Genomic DNA, 18633 nt, shown 5'->3' with positions numbered 1-18633 from the left:
TCAGTTAAATACCTAAAATTCACATCATCATCAACTCCTTCCACAATAGACTTTACACAGTTACAATGGTTTTAAGTGAAATAGTCACTATTACCTTTACTCTGCAATGGGAATCTTTCAAATTGGCAAGTTAATTCTAATGGGGTCAGGGACACTACTAGAGTTAAGGGTTAAATTAATGACAGGTTTCAGAGTAGCAGCCGTGTTAGTCTGTATCCACAAAAAGAAAAGGAGGACTCGTGGCACCTTAGGGACTAACAATTTTATCTCAGCTTAAGATTTCGTGTAGCTCACAAAAGCTTATGCTCAAATAAATTTGTTAGTCTCTAAGGTGCCACAAGTACTTTTTTCCTTTTTTTGATTAAATTAATGTCACTGTAAGTAATTACTGAAGTAATGAAATTAACCACTACAAAATACATACAAACCAGCAGAGATGATGTGATATTTCTATAGCCATTGTTCTAGCACAAGTATATGCACGATTCTAAAAACTTGTTAGAGAACCATAAAATATAAAATGGGGGAAAATTAAGAATGTGGTGCACTTAAATGCTTAAGAATCAATGAAATACCCATTACTTCATTTATTGAAGTATCTTATCAACCATCTCTGCACAAATGGTAACACGCAGAACAATTGATAGAAGTGCAACTTAATGTTTCACAGAGAACTCATGTCTATACCACAGGATGAATTCTTACTGCACTTCTCACCACCCCCTCCATGCCTCTCAGGAAACGTAGGGCTGAACTGTACATCTGTTCCTACATACATCAGAGAAGCCAAGAGGTTCTGCTTCTTTCATTTGGGTGGCCCAGAAACATTCATCCACACTTACTGACTCCTTCAGCTGTCAAATCCTTTCCTTCTATGACAAGGGTCCTGATCTAAACTCTCACCACAGCTACCAAAGCCATCCACAAAACCTTAGCCCCACATATAACTAGCTGCCAAACTCTTCCCCCATCCCTCAATCTCTGTGGGTTATGGAACGAATTAGTTCAAAGAGCTTACAAGCTCCATCATGAACCTGGCACAACTAGCCCAATAACTCCCGAGCAAAAAAAAAAGCTGGCAAGCTCTGTTGGCTGCACTGTTTAAAATTTGCAAAAAAATCAGCAAATGAAGATAGAAAGGTTCTAACAACATTAACTCATGAGTTGTAACCCTGTGTTATACTCCTGATTTTCTTGTCAAAATGAGTACCTAAGTTAGATATTGTTTATGTCATTAAATATATGATAAATATAGGAAGAGGAACACAGTAGAATTATTGCTGCTCTAGGACCTTTAAGTTTTGCATTTCCGTGATCTTGACTGCAGTCTTGTTTTTTATACCAAGCCTTTTTTGCATTCAGTTGTTCACAAGTGCATAATCAAGTTTCCTGGACTGTGACAGGCTAAATATGTTTTGCCTTATAAAAGCAAAACAGTACATTCTCCTTCCTTTTAATAGTTTTTAGAAGGCATCTCAAGCCAAGAACTACTCACTGCTGGGCTTATTTTTTCCCCACCATAGCGAAGTCCACACTATGGCTCAAGCTGCTCAGCAGGTGGTGCTGCTAACAGTTGTGCCCAGCATCTTATAATTTGGGAGACGATTACAGGAAGAATATAGTATTAACCAGAATCTGTAAAGTGAAAAATCATCATTTAACTGAGATATAGGAGCTTACAGCCTTAAAAACCCCAACAGCCTCAAATCTCTGTTTCCTGTATGGTCTAATTACTAATGTTCCTGTGTTAATCATATTAATTCTTGGTCATATGCTACAGTGACCTTCAAAACCAGTTGCAAATGTCCCTTTTAAGACATTGTGTGGTTTTAAACAAAATAAAATAAACTGGGAGGGACTTTAGGATTGCCTATTCTCCAGTATTGACTCAGAATTTCAGAGGGAAGGGAAACAGAGCTGTGATTTGTGTTCCAGCAGGAAAGATTAAATATCTTAGTACAGTTGGTTCTCTCATCCACAGCATTCCAATTAAATTGCCTCCAGGTCAAGTCCTAGTGTGAATTTTGTGTCCTGACATTTCTTACTGTGAACAAGGAACTACTGCTCTGCAAGTTCCTTAGAAGTTTTAAGCTCCACAAATATCTGTTGTCACAGAGGGGGTTTTGGCTAAGTTCAACTGTTGATACTTTCAAGTTGATCAGCTGTGCTCCTACTAAGCTCACCAACTGTCACAGCAATATAAATAACTAAAATGCTTTTCAGTTGACACAGGATGAATTGCCCCCTGCATGCATCCCCAAAATATGAATACAGATCTTAAGAGATGGAATGATTGACAAAACATATCAATAAAGCAAGCATTTAGGCCCAAATTAGTTGCTCACTTAACCCAGTAGAATCCTATTCTCCTAGGATGTACATCAGTGTAGAATTTGTCCCTTAAATTTAATAGTTTTCCAAAAAAGTTGTTCTTAATGTTTTACACTTCAAAGGAGGCTCACTTAAAAAATATACTAGATAAAATTTACTGTAGTTAGTACATGGACTATCCAATATTTATGCTTCCTGACAAACAGATTTCTGTCACCCTGTGGTAGACTTTTCTCAGGAGTTCAGATCATGTCGTACTTTCACTACTCTTCGGGCTCCTAATGCTGAATGGATCACAATATCCTTTTTCAACTCTGAAGCCCCTCAACCAACAGAACCTTCCAAAAACCAGCAAAATCAAAAGTTTGAGTGAGGAGAGGTGTGCACTCTTTTCTGCATCAGAGGTTTTTGAAAGAAAACTGTAGTTGCTGTAATGGATCACAGAAGAGTTGTATCTAATTCAGTATTCACTTCCCCTACAGTGGCCAGTACCAGATGTTTACAGGAAGGCACAAGAAACCCAATGGAATAAACCAGAATCTAGACTTCATTTTTAAGCACAAAAAAGGGCAATTTTACATTTGAACCATGTGTAGAATCAATGTGAATTTTCAGAATAAATTTGCGAACATGATACTGTACAAGTAACCTACCATGGAGAAAAAATTTTCATATGGTACATCAAATAAGTTCACCTAAACAAGTAGTTTAATTCAGGCAGAATTCAATTCATTGAACAGCATTTCCAAGTATCATGATAGCATTTAGGTTTCTATTTCCACATACTGGTCCAAGAAACTCTTATGCATATGCTCAGCTTCACATCCATCAGTAATCCATTTGAAGTCTGAGACTATTCACATGCATACAGTTATGTCCGAATGCAAGTCTGTGCAGGATCAAGGCTTCAGTGACCAGTTTTCACTTTCTCCAACATATATTCAGTAGTTTACTTTATAAAATCTTAATGTACCTCAAGAAATAAGTCTATAAGTAGCTGTATACTTTAGAAGCATCAACTCTGTCTTGATATACTCCTCTCTTATTCTATCATGCAGCAGCATCCAAACCAGATATAAATAATTCATTAAATTTGTTGGTAAGACTCAAAAGATCTTAAATTCTATATGGGTGTTTACAAAACCAATTAGTGTTGCTTTTATCATCATCATCATCATCATCATCTCCTCCTCCTCCCTATTATCCTGTGAATTCTAAGGGGTCAACTTCCTAACACTGCCTTTGGGCTCCACAAAGCCCTCAACCACACGTCTATTTTTGGGACCAAGAATATAGAGGACACTCATTAAAAACAATAAAACCAAGACATGTTTAGTCCTCTTCCTCTTGCAAGGACGGGCTTGAAAATATAAATCAATATAAACTAGGTGCTAGCTGTAAAAGCTGGTCACAGATTTTTCCTAAAGATAAGAGATGGCCTTTGTGGACCATGAAAACCACAGTTCAAAAAAGAACTAGATATATTCATGGAGGATAGGTCCATCAATGGCTATTAGCAGGGATGGTGTCCCTAGCCTCTGTTTGCCAGAAGCTGGGAACAGGCAATGGGATGGATCACTTGATTACCTGTTCTGTTCATTCCCTCTGGGGCACCTGGCATTGGTCACTGTCAGGAGACAGGATAGTAGGCTAGATGGCTCTTGGGTCTGACCCAGTATGGCCGTTCTTATGTTTTTATGGCCAATGATTCCAAGGTTTTTAAGAGAACCCCAAATTAGTCTGTGTCACACAGGCTGGTGCTAGCACTAGATTCATTACAAGCTCCCTCTCAGCCGGCTGTTAGCTGAGCCTAATTCTCTGCCATACAGTCAACTTGACAGATGTAAAACTCATCCACCACACATAGAAGTGCAATGATTACTTATTTAATGTTGGAGAGAACTATACATATACTGAAATAATCAGAATGCACACAGCCTAGCACCCATCTATGACAACTGAAGAGTAGACTGAGCCTGTATTATTTAAGATTTTATATACCAATAGTGAGAGTAAGACATTCACTTACTGCATAACCATAAACAAGTGCAATCTAGAGAGAGCTAACATCCACTCACTTAGAAGCAAAGGTTCTTGATCACTCATGCTGCTTTGTTCCACAATTGCTGCCATCTAGGAGTAGTTTTTAAAAGGTAGTACTAAATGAGACAGAGTTGGTGCTAACCCCAGGTTGCAGATTTGTGGTTCTTCCTTGCCCAGTCAGCATCCTGAAGGGAATGTTACATATCTGAAATGTGCGGATATTGAAAAACATACTTTTGGTCCATACTGAAATTTGCTCTTCCACATTCACCTCATGGTCAAAAAGTATCCTCCAAAGTTGCGAATGCTGTCCAACTGCCTGAGAAATTACCCACAAACAGACCCTATAAACAGGCAAGATCTTCTAGGCTTTTCCCCATCACACAAGAAAAAGTTCCTTCTCATGCATTAATACCACAATTTGAGGCACGCAACAAGACAATACAGTCACCATGCTCAGAGTCCTCATCACAAGTGTAAAGGGATAGTTCAAACCATGCCATTACCAATTCTCCAATTATTTCATGTGCATATTGAAAAGTGCCAAAAAGTGATCCTTAATTAATTCTGAACAGGAATATTCTTGGGTGCAGGCATAGGTCCTCAACAGCCATTGAAAATTAGACCTCCAAAATAATGAATGAATCCTAAAAAAAAAATCAGTCCATCCACTTGGTTGGATCATTAATATCCTCTAACCAACTGTCATAAGCAGCTGATTGAGTAAGGACACTATCAAGTAAGGACAGTTCGCCCGCTGACAACAGGTAGCTTAATGCTTGGTGTGGGCCTGAAAATGGATCTGAAGACAAAGATACTTCTATTTATATTATCCTGGAGAACTCAGCCACCATCATCCACACGTAGAGATTTGAGAGGGTGATAATTAGTAAATGAGTTTTTGAACAATAGTCAGACCCTGGCGTATTTCAGCTGTGCGGGCATTGTGTGCGCTGTAATAAGTGCCACTTACGATACATAGATGCTTTTCACATAGCTTCTGCCCACAGGCTTGAATCTAAGCCCATCCTAACACTGCTTGAACAACGAAAGGTTTAGACCCTGTCAATCCCCCCAAAAAGAGCTTAAGCATTCTGGCCTTCTTGCTCTAAAACTGTCAGTATAATGCAAGGGAATGTGATCTTGATAAAGCAGTTGGAGTCTCCATCCCCTAATTTTTAGCTAGAAGAGTAACTCTAGAGTAGAGTTTGGATGAACAAAGCTTTCCACCACTCAACATCTTCACTAAGAGAATATCACCATTGCCATGGTGAAAGCCGTTTGTAAGAGAATAATATATATTTTATAATGAAACTCATGGAGACAAAAAACAAATTCAGACAGTCATCATTTCATCTGAGGGACAGCATTTCCTTTGTCACAAACTATGGCTCACATCACTCCCTTCCAGGGATATGCCCCCAAAAGGTGAGGAAGTATGTAGGAAGTCTCATGAGATTCATCACATGGTCTTTCCTATTAATACTAACCTCAAAGGTGGTGATTTAGGACTCATGCAGGTGGTGAAACTTTAAATCCCCTGGAACCACCCTTGCACATCCTAAACCCTGGTGATCTACAGAGTCTCTGGCGTAGATGAGAGAGAGAGAGAGAGAGAGAAACACACCACCCAAGGAATCCTTGTTGCCATTGGGCATCTCCCAAACATCTATGCCTGCACACCTACAAAAACGGAGAAGTTAATGCTGGGCAGAGGACCATTAATAGAGGTACGCAATTTCCCTCCCATTGGAGGGTCCAACAATTCAAAATTTGTTTTTGGCCTGGACTGGGATGAAGAGTCAAAAAATTATGTGGAAAGCAAATGTCAAAACAAAAAACACCCACACACACAATTCTGAAACACTAAAAATGACTTCATTGGAACATTTCATTTTTGACAGAACGTTACATGACAATGTCAAAATAAAGTAAAATACATATATTAATACTAGATTAAAATTGTAATACAAAATACATCAAAACAGAGAAAGTCAAAACAGCCATTTTGATTTAGATGGGAAAATTACTAAAAACAAATCTAAAGGTTTGTTGAAATTGACCCATTCCTGCAAAACAAGTTCCATCAAAAAAGAATTTAACCAGCTCTAAAATCACAGGAATGTAAGGCTGGAAGGGATTTCAAAATGTCATTAGGACCAAGGACACCTAGACCATCCCGGACATGCATTTGTTCTCATCTGATAAAGGCTATTACAGATGCCAAAACTGAAACAGAGAAGTAACTTATTCAAGGTCATTCAGCAAAGTAATGTCAAAGCCAGAAATTGAACCCAGATCTTCTATATCCACTAGGCCACACTGCCAGCCCTAAATTACCGAGCATATTACCGCTCAGGAATCCACTAACAGTTGTGGGGTACATACCTTGTAAAGCAGTGGTTCTCAAACTACTGTACTGTGACCCCTTTCACATAGCAAGCCTCTGAGTGCAATCCCCCTTTTAAATTAAAAACACTTGTTTAAATATTTAACACCATAAATGCTGGAGGCAGAGGGGGAGTTGGGATGGAGGCTGACAGCATGACCCACCCCCATGAAATAACCTCACAACCCCCTCAGGGGTCCTGATCCCCAGATTGAGAACCCCTGATGTAGAGCAACAACTAATTGGCTCCACCACTCCCCTGTCCCAACAGCCACCTGAAACCAGGGCTCTTTGGTCTTGGGAGCTACGTGCAGTGAGGCTTCTACACACTTCTGGAGAAGTAATCAGTATGATGCAGCCACAATGCCTGGGACATTTATCTGTCAGTGAGGACAGGTTACCGAGAAAAGAAACAGAAGCAATGCAACTGTAGAAAAGGGAGCTTGAATTTAAGCCTGTCAACATTTATTTAAAATGAACACAAGTAACACCCTCACCCCTAAAACCTAAGCAAACAGGAAGAGCTCTCTGAGCTAACTCCCTGTTCTCCAGTTCGTCACTGCACATGCTCAGAAACAAGTTCTGAAGAGTTCCCTTGGTACCCATAAAAGGGCAGATTCATCACGCACCCATGAAATTTGGGACCTTTCCTATCCTTTGCTACACCTTCTTGCTTTATTCTGTGATGCAGAATAGAACTTGTTACTTTGGGCAACAATGTTTCAGTAAAATTGCAATGCTTATTAGGATATACACAGAAATGTTTCTCGAGGCTGGGAGTACTACAACAGTATCAGCTATTTCACTTTCAAAATTGAGGTTCATTTATTTTTAAATATTTATCCATATTGATCCATGCTATTAAAATCAATCATCTCAGTTTCTCTTTAATACAGATTACAGGAGTTCCCAATCATTGGCTGGTGATTGAGCAGCACACCATAGGTAGTAGGTATTTCTACTCCCTTTTGATCTAGAGGCAGGGAGAAAAGGTATCCACTAACTGGTTATATAACAGCTCCACATGGCATCTGGTGCTGTGCTGTCTCACTTAAAGGGATAATCCGATGAATATAGATAAGTGCCAAACATTTTGTTGAAAAAAATATGCTTTATTTGTGCATTTCAGGGGGTCTCCCCAGGTTTAATTTGGGGATGCATATAATCTTGATTCACAAAGGTAACAGAAATCTATATGAGATGAATGAAAATGTTAGTGAAATAATGAATACCGGTACATTATAATCATGCTTGTCCTCACTGTAAAGGAACAGAACATTAATTGCAAGCTTATCAGCTTAAGATTTGATTACTTGACCTCCATTCATACAGCTACAGTACAAAGTTGGAACAATATCATACACTCTAAAAAAATATGCTGGTGAAAGTCAGTCTTATCTATACAGGCCCCTATAATTTTTCACCTTTTTCCTTCCCTCTCACTTTATTGGACCTTAGAGGTCAAACTGTAACTGGTTACTGAAAGACATATCACTCCCATTCAGGCAAATAGCATGGAGGATGAATAAGCAGCCAGGGAAACAGAAGAAAGAGACTATCACTTACTGTATTTTATAAAAAGAATGTAGGTTTATTTTGAAGTAGGCAAACACGAACAAATCAACGTACTAGAGAATGCTAGCTTGCACAAAGCACACCAAATACAGAATCATAGGTAGTCACAGTGACAGTGATCAGCTACAATACTGCGAAGAACTCTGTTATAGCAGCCTGTTTTTTAGGACTCTTTAAATTTGCCCACTGCTTACATGCATCACTTTCGGAGGAGCAAGATGCACAGGTAGTCAGTCTCCTAACTCTCCCGCCAGAGTAAACACTTTATAAAGGCAGCAACTGCTTCAGGGGCTGTCAGAACATGGTCCAAAGGCCCTGCTACCTTTGACTCATCCTCTTCAGCTGCATCCATGAGATCTGTGTTTTTCTGGGCAATGTTAACCTTTGTTGCCTTCATCCAACAGCTAACCATAACCCTCATCTTGAGAAACACAGTCCACCCACCAGAGACCACATTTTCCATACCTCAAGTATAGCTGAAGAAAGAAAAACCATACGTAGTATTCTCAAATCATATAAAGATGTGACCATTCCATGGTTGCTATGCATAAAATAAATGCTATGAGAAACCTTAATTGCATTCTTAGCTGAAGTGATCATTGTATCACCTCAGATGGCAATTGCTTCTAACTTCTGCATTTTCCATCAAAGTCATATGTGGGTGGAAGTGTTTACTATACAACTCCCAGATAGAATACCTTCTAACTTGGATGTACATTTCTTTTTTCCACTGCTTATTACATAACCAGGGATGAAGAAAGCAAAAAGGTTCTTTCTCTGATTAAAATGATGTCAAATACAGAGCAAAAAGGTATATTCTGCTTAAGCAGAACACTGCTATCTGTACTACAAAGAATCTCCAGGGCTTTTGCCAAACTGAAGTGGTAGAATTTTGCTCTGGTTGTGCTTTTCATTGTATACAAACCTTGGGAGCAGTCTGTATCAGTGTCTTATTGGCTAGATTTGCTGATGTTGGAGATGGTACGGAGGGACAGAAGGTTTGCTTTTAGCACATACGGATCACATGAGACTGCATTATTCCTCGGACATTCCGTGAGCAGCTTTTAAAAAAAAAAAAAAAATGAGGGAGAATCAAAACATACACATCTCAAGCAGGTTGCAGAAATTGTTCCATTTGTTTTAATGAAGAACTCATTTCAATGATTGAGGGACCTTATACCATGAACCTCACAGGTTGAGCCCTCACAGTGAGGGTCATTGACTGTGTGGTAGTGCTTCCCATGGGAACCCTCAAAATATAGAATATAGCCTTTGAATTACTTGTCTTTGGGTCTCTTTGCAGCCTTCTTGTGAATTTAGAAGAGACCATACTGTGAAGAGCTGACTGAAGGGGAATATCAGGAGCGAAACACCTCCCAGTCCAACTCTTCTTCCTTCAGTTTTTAGAACATTTAATGCAATATATTTTGAAAGAAAGATACAAACATTTTTGTGCGTATTAAAAGCACTGCTTATAAAGAGGAGCTTTAACTACTTAGTTTAATATAAACAAAGCTGCAAAAATAAGTTCTTAAAGTCTTGGATCCAAAAGATCCATTGACGTCAGAAAATCCCTTTGGAATATTAATGCCAGAATAGATTTTAGTGTTCCCATATGAAATATGCATTTCTTCAAGCATTTGTTGGTACATTTTAAGACCCGTATTGCTCATATTCCCTCACAACTTCCAACAATTTAGATAAAACAGATGGTCTTAAAATTGTCACTTGAAGTCTAATGTTCTCCTTCAGCAGGTTCAGTTTTCAGCCTGCCAGCTCTCCAAGTAAGAAATCACTAACAAAATGACTGCATCTCCGGACCCAAAAAAGTAACTGCTCTGTAGATCTTAGGAGGTAAAGTGACACAATCCAGATTGTTGTATATATTATTTTCTCAAGTTTCAACTTTTACTTTGCAGTTCTCAGTCAGCCTTGATAAACTCTTCCAATATCACAGGCAATAGGATAAATGGTACCTTTCAGATGGTGGAGGAAAATATTTACTGGAATTCTTCCATTCCAACTCCTATTCCACTTTGAGCACTAAAGTTTAATTTCCTGGGGTTTTCTTTCTTTTATTTTGTTTTACTGAACTATCATAGGTCATGAAATGGCCTGAGTCTGAGTCCTGTGATTCTGAATCTGAACATCTGCCTGTCTCTTTAATGTATGGCAACTTTCTAGATTGGTTTATGATGAGGTTCTCTTTGCTAGACTGGGTTTTCTGTGGTAATGCAATCTTAGGACATAAAAACAAATAAATAATTAACACTATGCTGCATTTACAGGGCCTTTATCCAATGATCTCAAAGCAGTATGCAAACAAATTAACTCTCACAACCTATTTGTGAGGGAGGTATGAATTACCCACATTTTACAAAAGAAAACAGATATTAAAGAGGAAATCCTGCCTTATTTTGCATGAGGGCTAGAGAGAAAAAGGAAGTGTGTAAGAAGCCTCTGCTCTCCCTCTATTTCTCAGCACACACCTGAGCAGAACAAAAAAAGGCATGGATGTGGCACACCTCTCAGTGTCACTGGGGCATTGCTACTGTACCTACTAGAGGCACTGCACAGCTCCCAGGGGAGATAGCCAGTCATCCAGACCCGTTGGCAGCCAGCAATGGGTAAGAACATGCTTCTCATTCTTCAAGCAGCATTGTTTTCAGAGCCCTTCTGTCATATTCAGCAGCCATAATCTTTCCAAGGCTTCCACTTTACCAGTGGCACTTCACTCCCCAGCTGCTTCATATAAGCAGAATCAAGATTTGACTTTAGATGACCTCGCCAAAGTCACACAGTAAGTAGCAGTAGAGCTGGAAACAGAACCCAAGAGTCTTGCAAACAAATGGCTGTAATCCCTAAAGAGAAAGCTACCAAATGGGAGAGCTCTCAAGGTAGGTTAGCCTTATGTCTTAAAACACCTGATAGTTAGGCTTTCAAAGTTAAGCTAAAAGGCTGATCTCCCGTAACATACAAATTAATCTCAATGTTTTGCTAACGAAGTCTCTTCACAACATGTAATACCTTCCATTTTGAAACTGAAGGTATTTGTTAACTTCAGTTTTTATTCCACAGGTCTGATATTTTGATAGCTTGAGTTGCATTGTCTTTTAAAGAAATCCCTGAACCATTGCAGTACATATTAAACTAGTATGTTCTTTGAAAGATTAATCCTATTTAACATCTGAAAAAAATTAACAGATTCATATCTAATCTCTGATCATTAAGTCAGTCAAAAAAAAAACACATTAGGCCTAACAAAGGAATGTCAAAGGACAATTTCATTATGGCTGAATGACCTTAGCACCTCACATTTGTTGGCATTACCAACTACTGTTACCACTAAAAGGAATTAAATTTGTGCACTGAGCATCAAGAATACACACTAAAACACATTTTTTGCCACCTTTGCATTTTTTACAATGACAGGCATCAGTAGAGTGATATTAACAGGAGTTACTTTTGCTCTTCCTATGCAGATCCATAGAAATCTTAGATGTCTATATACTAATGCAAGAAGTATGGGGAACAAACAGGAAGAACTAGAAACATTGGTGAATTACAATTAGCATCACAGACTTGGTGGGATAATTCACATGACTGGAATACTGGCATAGAAGGGTACAGCTTGCTCAGGAAGGAGAGGTGGGGAAAAAAAGGAGATGATGTTGCCTTGTATACCAAAGATATACACCCTTGCACTGAGGTAGAGATAGAAGTGAGAGGCTGAACTATTGAATGTCTCTCAGGAAATTAAAAGAGCCATAAAACATGGGTGATGTCATGGTAGGAGTTACTAAAGACCACCTAACCTGGAAGAAGAGGTGTGGGAGGTTTTGTTGTGTTTGTTTTTGGTTTTGTTTTTTTTAAACTTATCATCCAAAGTACAGGATTTGGTGGCAGTGGGCGACTTCAACTACCCAGATATCTATTGGGAAAATACAGCAGGGCACAGATTATCCAACAAGTTCTTGGAATGCACTGGAGAAAATATTACAGAAGATAGGAAAGTGACTAGAGGAGAGGCCTAGATTTGATTCTAATATGGAAGTACTGCTTGAGAATTTGAAGGTGGAGGGCATCTTGGATGAAAGTGATCATAATCAGATAAAGTTCATGATTCAAAGGAATGGTAGGCGGAAAGACTGCAAAATGAAGGCAATGGACTTCAAGAAGGCAGACTTTAGCCAACTGTGAGAATTGGTAGGTAAGATCCCATGGGAAATAAGTATAAGGGAAAAAAATGTTCAAGAAAGTTGGCAGTTTTTAAGAGACTTTATTAAGGGCAGAAGAGCAAGCTATACCAATGCATAGGGAAGATAGGAAGTCTGGAAAGAGACCATGTTGGCTTAACGAGGAGATCTTCAGAGACCTGAAACTTAAGAAGAGTCACACAAAAAGTGGAAACTAGGTCAAATTACAAAGGATGATTATAAAAAACAAGCATGTAGAAACAAAATCAGAAAGGCCAAGGCACAAAATTAGATTAAACTAGCTACGGACATAAAAGATAACCAGAAGACATTTTACAAAATACATTGAGAAGCAAGCAATTACTCAATGAGGAAGAAAAGGCAATAACAGAAAATGCAGCAATGGCTGAAACATTAAATGCCATTTTTGTTTCAGTTTTCACGCCCCCCCCAAAAAAAAGTTAGCAGTGATCAGATTACAAACAAGGTGAATGTCAGTTTGAGTGGGGTAGGGTTTGAGGCTAAAATAGGAAAACGAACAAGTTAAGAATTATTTAGACAAGTTAAATATCTTCAAGTCAGCAGAGCCTGACAAAATACATCCTAGAATTCTTAAGGAACCAGCTGACAGGATCCGAGCCATTAGCGAGAACCTTTGAGAACTTATGGAGGATGGGAGATAGCCCAGAAGACTAGAAAAGGGCAAATAAATACTGTGGCATTACACCCCATATTCTTCATAGTAATATTATGATATGAGTATGGCATAATTATGATTTATTTCATGCAAGATAAGGCATGTGAGATATCACTGGGAAGGTTATGATTTACTGAATATGATTATCATATTTGTATGCATGTATCATTTTTGTACCTGAACTTAGGACATCACCTATGCATCTATTAAAAACGCGTTTACACCTGGAGAACACTCACTAGACAGAATGCAATCAATCTAGATTGCTGGCTGGAAAGGGCCATTAGGACGAACAACAGGACTTAGAAAATAGTAATCTTTTTCCAGGAAGTGTTTCCTGGGGGCACTGCAAACAGACTGAGTTATGGCTTCCGGGTCATGTGATCAAGTCACCTGATACTGGACACCATAATAATATTAGTATTTTTCCACTGGCTGGGGGTGGGAATCACAGTGGAAGACAAAGAATACCCGCCCTATGGAAAAATCTATTTAAGGCAGGAGAGGGACAGAATCTGTGGTTTGTTCTTCACTGCATCCCTGCCCAAGATGACTGCTGTAAACATTTAAGAAACAGACTGAACAAGGGGAGAAGGACTGAGCCCAGGCTGGAAGGTTGTCTAGCCTCTGAATGAAATATTTAAGCAGCAGGCAAGTGCAGCTGGCCTTCAAGAATCTCTGCAATCTGTCTAAAACAACATTTAGGGTGAGAAACTACTACCTGTAACCAGTTTCTTTAGTATTTTAAGCTTAGATTGCATTTTTGTTTTATTTGCTGGGTAATCTGCTTTGATCTGTCTGCTTTCCCTTATAATCACTTAAAATCTATCTTTTGTAGTTAATAAACTTGTTTTTGTTTTGTCTAAAACAGTGTGGAATTCATAACTGGGAAGCAAAAAGCTGTTGCATATCTCTTCCACATTGAGAGAGAGGGTGAATTTCATGATCTTATGCTGTACAATTCTCTGAGCAGTGCAAGATGGTCTACCCTCTACACAGGTATGTGCACTTGAGTACTGGGCAATTCCTTAGCTGAGTCTTCCCGTTCAGAGCTGATCTCAGCATGTATGTGTAAAGCTGCAGCTGAGTATGTCCCTACCTCTATGTGTACTGATAAAGTGCAGTCTGAAGCCTGAGGGAGAGCTTGGCTGGCTTACCTCAGCAATACAGTGTGAAGGGAGCCCAGCCAGGCTCAGTGGTACCCCAGCTCCAAGTGGTACTCCAGGGGGAGCCCATCACACGTACCTATCTACAAAAAAGGCAATAGGAACGACCCAGGGAATTATAGACCATTCAGCTTAACTTCGGTATCCAGAAAGATAATGGAGCAAATAATCAAACTATTTGTAAGCACCTAGAAGCTAATAAGGTCATAAGTAATGGTCAGCATGGATTTGTCAACAACAGATCACGTCAAATGAATCTAACATGCTTCTTTGACAGGAGAACAAGCCTTGTGGATAGGGTAGCAGTAGATGTGACTATCTTGACTTTAGTAAGGCTTTTGTTACCGTCTCACATGACCGTCTTATGAGCAAACTAGAGGAAATATATAGCCTAGGTAAACCTACTGTATGCTGGGGCACAAATAGCTGGGAATGCCTATTCAAAGAGTGATTATCAATAGTACAGTGTCAAGCTGGAAGGAGTCCTGCTGGGATCTCTTTTGGATCTGGTTCTAGTCACTATCTTCATAAATGATTTGGATAGTGGTGTAGAGTGTGCACTTATAAAGTTTGCAGATGCTACCAAGCTGGGCAAGGTTACAAGCACTTGGGAGGACAGGATTAAAATTCAAAATGATTGTGACAAATGGGAGAAGTGGTCTGAAGTAAATACTATGAAATTCAATTAAATGCAAAGTACTACACTTCAGAAAGAAAAATCAGCTGCACAAATACAAAATGGGAAATGACTGCTTTGGAAGAAGTACCTCAATAAAGGATCTGGGGGTTATATATAATAGCAAATTCATGGTGGTAGAACGTTTTAATAAGCCCTTTTTTCCAGCACTCAAATTTTTGAGGCAAGACTGCTTCAGATTTTGGTGAGAATTCAGGTTTGAGGATTAGTCAAATGAGGCTTAAAGAGGTTACACTGTACTTTTAACAAGGGACTGAAGATAAAAAGGTATCCTTTAAAAGGACACAAAACAACAAGTATGTTATTTAGAACTACGGAGTTATCCTTAAATTTTATAAGCCAATGTACCTCTATAGTTTTATGAGAAGGTTAGGGAAAGTTTTGAGTTGATACAAGTAGGTTGTTTCAACATCCTAACGTGGACTATCATCTGAGCAGAAAGAATCAGTGATTAGATAACTGTGCAAACAAATTAAGGTCAAGCCATAAAGTCAGAAGAAGCCAGTTTTAATCTGATGACCACATCTGATTTATCACAAATTGGAAGCAGACTGAATAAACCCTAGCATGAACCAAGCTCAGTGTTGTATCCTTGTAGGCAGCAGTTTCAGGAAGAAATCACTTGAGACAGAGCTGTAAACCTTAAAAGCAGCCATTTAGTGCCACACACTGAACTAACCAAAACCAGCCAGTTTTGGCTGGGCTATTCCCTAATAATCTAACTCAGTTGCCATAGCAACAAGGTTCCATTACCGCAACAACCAAATACATAACACTCCGACCCTTCTCTTTCACATGGCTTCAGAGCTTAAGACAGTGCTCAGCATCAGTTAATATTTACACAGCCCAGCAAACAGAGAAAGAATTTCAAAAGAAAACACCACTATGAATCTTAATTTATTTCTTGCAGGAGTTGCAAGGGAGGCAAATACTAAATGAAGAAATTGTTTCAGTTAAAAAGATAGATAAATGAAGGGGCAAGATACAGTCCCTGAGATGGTTGGAATAAAGTGGTTAAAGAAAAGAGGAAGAATTCAAACACAAAGCACAATTTTTGCACAAACTGCAGGTGTACCCGAGCCCCAAAGAGGTACTTTGAAATATATCTCTTTGGCTATCCCTCAATGCGAGGGTGATGTCTGCCAAAGGGGGAGGGGGGGTTTTTGGTGAGTTTTTAAGTGGCTGAGGAGCCCAATTCTTGCCCTGTAGATTTTCCCACAGAAATGACAGGTGTAATCTTGGAGGAGACAGTTGTTGGGTGGAGTGTTCTGCCCTCTTTCCTCTTTTGTCACTTCTGTCTCATGAGCACATCTGGGTTGGGTTGATGCCTCCATTAAGATGTACTTTCAGTGTGTCTTTGAAATGCTTCTGCTGCCCTCTGCGAGCCGTTCTTCCCTGACTTAACTGAGAGAAAGGTACTTGCTTCGGGAGGTGTGTCAGGTATACGTACACAGTGGTCAGCCCAGCAGAGTTGGTGTTTCATGACCTGTGCTTCTATACTGCTGATGTTGGCTGCAGAGAGAATGCTGATGTTAGTGCATCAGTCTTCCCAGCTGATCCTGAGAATCCTCCTGGGGCAGCGCTGTTGGAACCACTCCACCCACTTGAGATGACATCTGTAGGCTACCCAGGTCTCACACCGACAAAGGGTGGGGATGACAACTACCTTGTAAACAAAAATCTTGGTACCAAACACTGAAGGCTTGTTTGAATAGTCTTCCAAAGGATGTGCTGGCATCCTGTATTAAATTTGTGTCAGTGCTGGCTGTTTGGGAGAGGTGGCCGCCAAGGTACAGAAAATTGTCCACATTTTCCAGGGGTTCTCCACTGATGGTGATTTATGGAGTACAAAGAGTAGTTTGTGCAGGTGAAGGCTGGTAGAGTACCTTGGTTTTCCCAATGTTGGAGAGACCCAGGCCGTGATAGGCATCTGCAGAAAGATATAGGGTGTTTTGCAGGTCAGGCTCTGTTTATGCAAGAATGACACCGTCATCTGAATATTGAAGGTCAGTGATGCCAATTCTCATCATTTTAGATTTTGTTTGGACACACTGAAGATTGAGGAGTTGGCCATCCATATGATACTCAATCCTGACTCCATTAGGAAGGCAGTTGCGAATGAGAATCAGGATCACGGCAAGGTAAATGGAGAAAAGTGTTGAGCAATGACACAGCCCTGCTTGACACCGATGTGAATAGTGAATGGTTCGGTCTCTGAGTTGTTGCACAAAATGGTGGAAGTCATCCCATCATGCAGTCTGGATGATGGAAATTAATTTCTGTGGACAGCCAAACCTACACAGCACCTTCCATAGGGCATCATGATTGATAGAGTCAAAGGCCTTGATTAGATCAATAAATGCCATGAACAGTTCCTGGTGTTGCTCTCTGCACTTCTGGATCTGCCATGCCACGAAGATCCTGATGCACAATTGACATGAAGGCCTGAAGCCATACTGTGGTTTGGAAAGGAGTTCCTCGGCAAGAGGGATGAGGTGGTTTAGTAGGATCCGGGCAAGAATCTTCCCTGAGATGGAGAGCAGAGCTAGCCTCTGTAGTTCCTGCACAAATATTTGTCTCCTTTCTTTACTATTGTAACAATGTTGGTATTCTTAAATCAGGTGGAATTTCTTCGCAGGTCCAGATTTTGTTGAGGAGTTGGAACAATGCTCCAGCACAAACTTTGCCACCAGCTTTAAAAACCCTCTGTGGGGAAGCCATCTGGGCCTGTTGCCTTGTGATTTTTTTGTCTGGGTGATGGTCCTCATAAGATGGGAGATCAGCAAGGTGTTTCATTGCTGAGCATTGTGGAATAAGCTCAATGGTGTCTTCAGAGACTGTGGATTCGCGATGTAGTAGGCTCTCAAAGTGCTCCCTCCAGAGTTGTTTAATGGCTGCATTGTACTTGAGGAGGGTGGAGCCATCCTGAGAACGTAAGAGTGTTGGGCCTTTGGAGCTTGGCCCAAATATAGTTTTTGTTGCTTGAAAGAAGCTTCTCATGTCATCCTGGTCTACAAAACCCTGGACCTCAGAGGCCTTCTCTTGACACCACTTATTTTTGATGTTATGTAGCCTCCTTTGGACTTTTGGCTTTAAGCAGGTGATAGGCCTCATGTTTTCATTTGTTAGAGGAATCATTTCGCCAATTACAAAATGCGGTTCTTTTCTGTTGAATTAATGCTAGGATTTCCTCATTGTTTTTGTCAAACCAGTCTTGGTGCCGTTGAGTGGAATATCCTATGGTTTCAGCACATGCATTGAGAATGGTGTTTTTAAGTTGATCCCAGTGCTCTTGAATGTCAATGATGTTGTCAAGCAGGTTAGAAACTGTCTCAAACAGATGTTGCTGGAATATCTTGCAGCTGGCTTGGTCTTGAAGTGCTTTGACACTGTACCGCTTTCGCTTAGTCTTTGGGTGTTTGCGGTGTGGTGGAGCAAGCTGCAAGTACATGACTTATCTTACTAATCAATGGTCTGTCTAACAGTGATCAGTACCTCTTATAGCTCATGTTATATGGGTGTTGGTATAGTCTCAGGCT

The 18633-nt window shown here is 39.8% G+C and overlaps 1 protein-coding gene across 1 annotated transcript in view; it reads right to left on the bottom strand.

The window, feature by feature from the left end:
* LOC144271558 (potassium voltage-gated channel subfamily KQT member 1-like) overlaps window positions 1-18633 on the bottom strand; it is a 449329-nt gene that overhangs the window by 401516 nt on the left and 29180 nt on the right. The window lies entirely within an intron of this gene.

This window comes from Eretmochelys imbricata, chromosome 1, assembly GCF_965152235.1.
Source record: "Eretmochelys imbricata isolate rEreImb1 chromosome 1, rEreImb1.hap1, whole genome shotgun sequence".
Lineage (NCBI taxonomy): Eukaryota > Metazoa > Chordata > Testudines > Cheloniidae > Eretmochelys > Eretmochelys imbricata.
The sequence above is the reverse complement of the archived record's forward strand: the minus strand, read 5'-3'. Positions and strand labels throughout refer to the sequence as shown.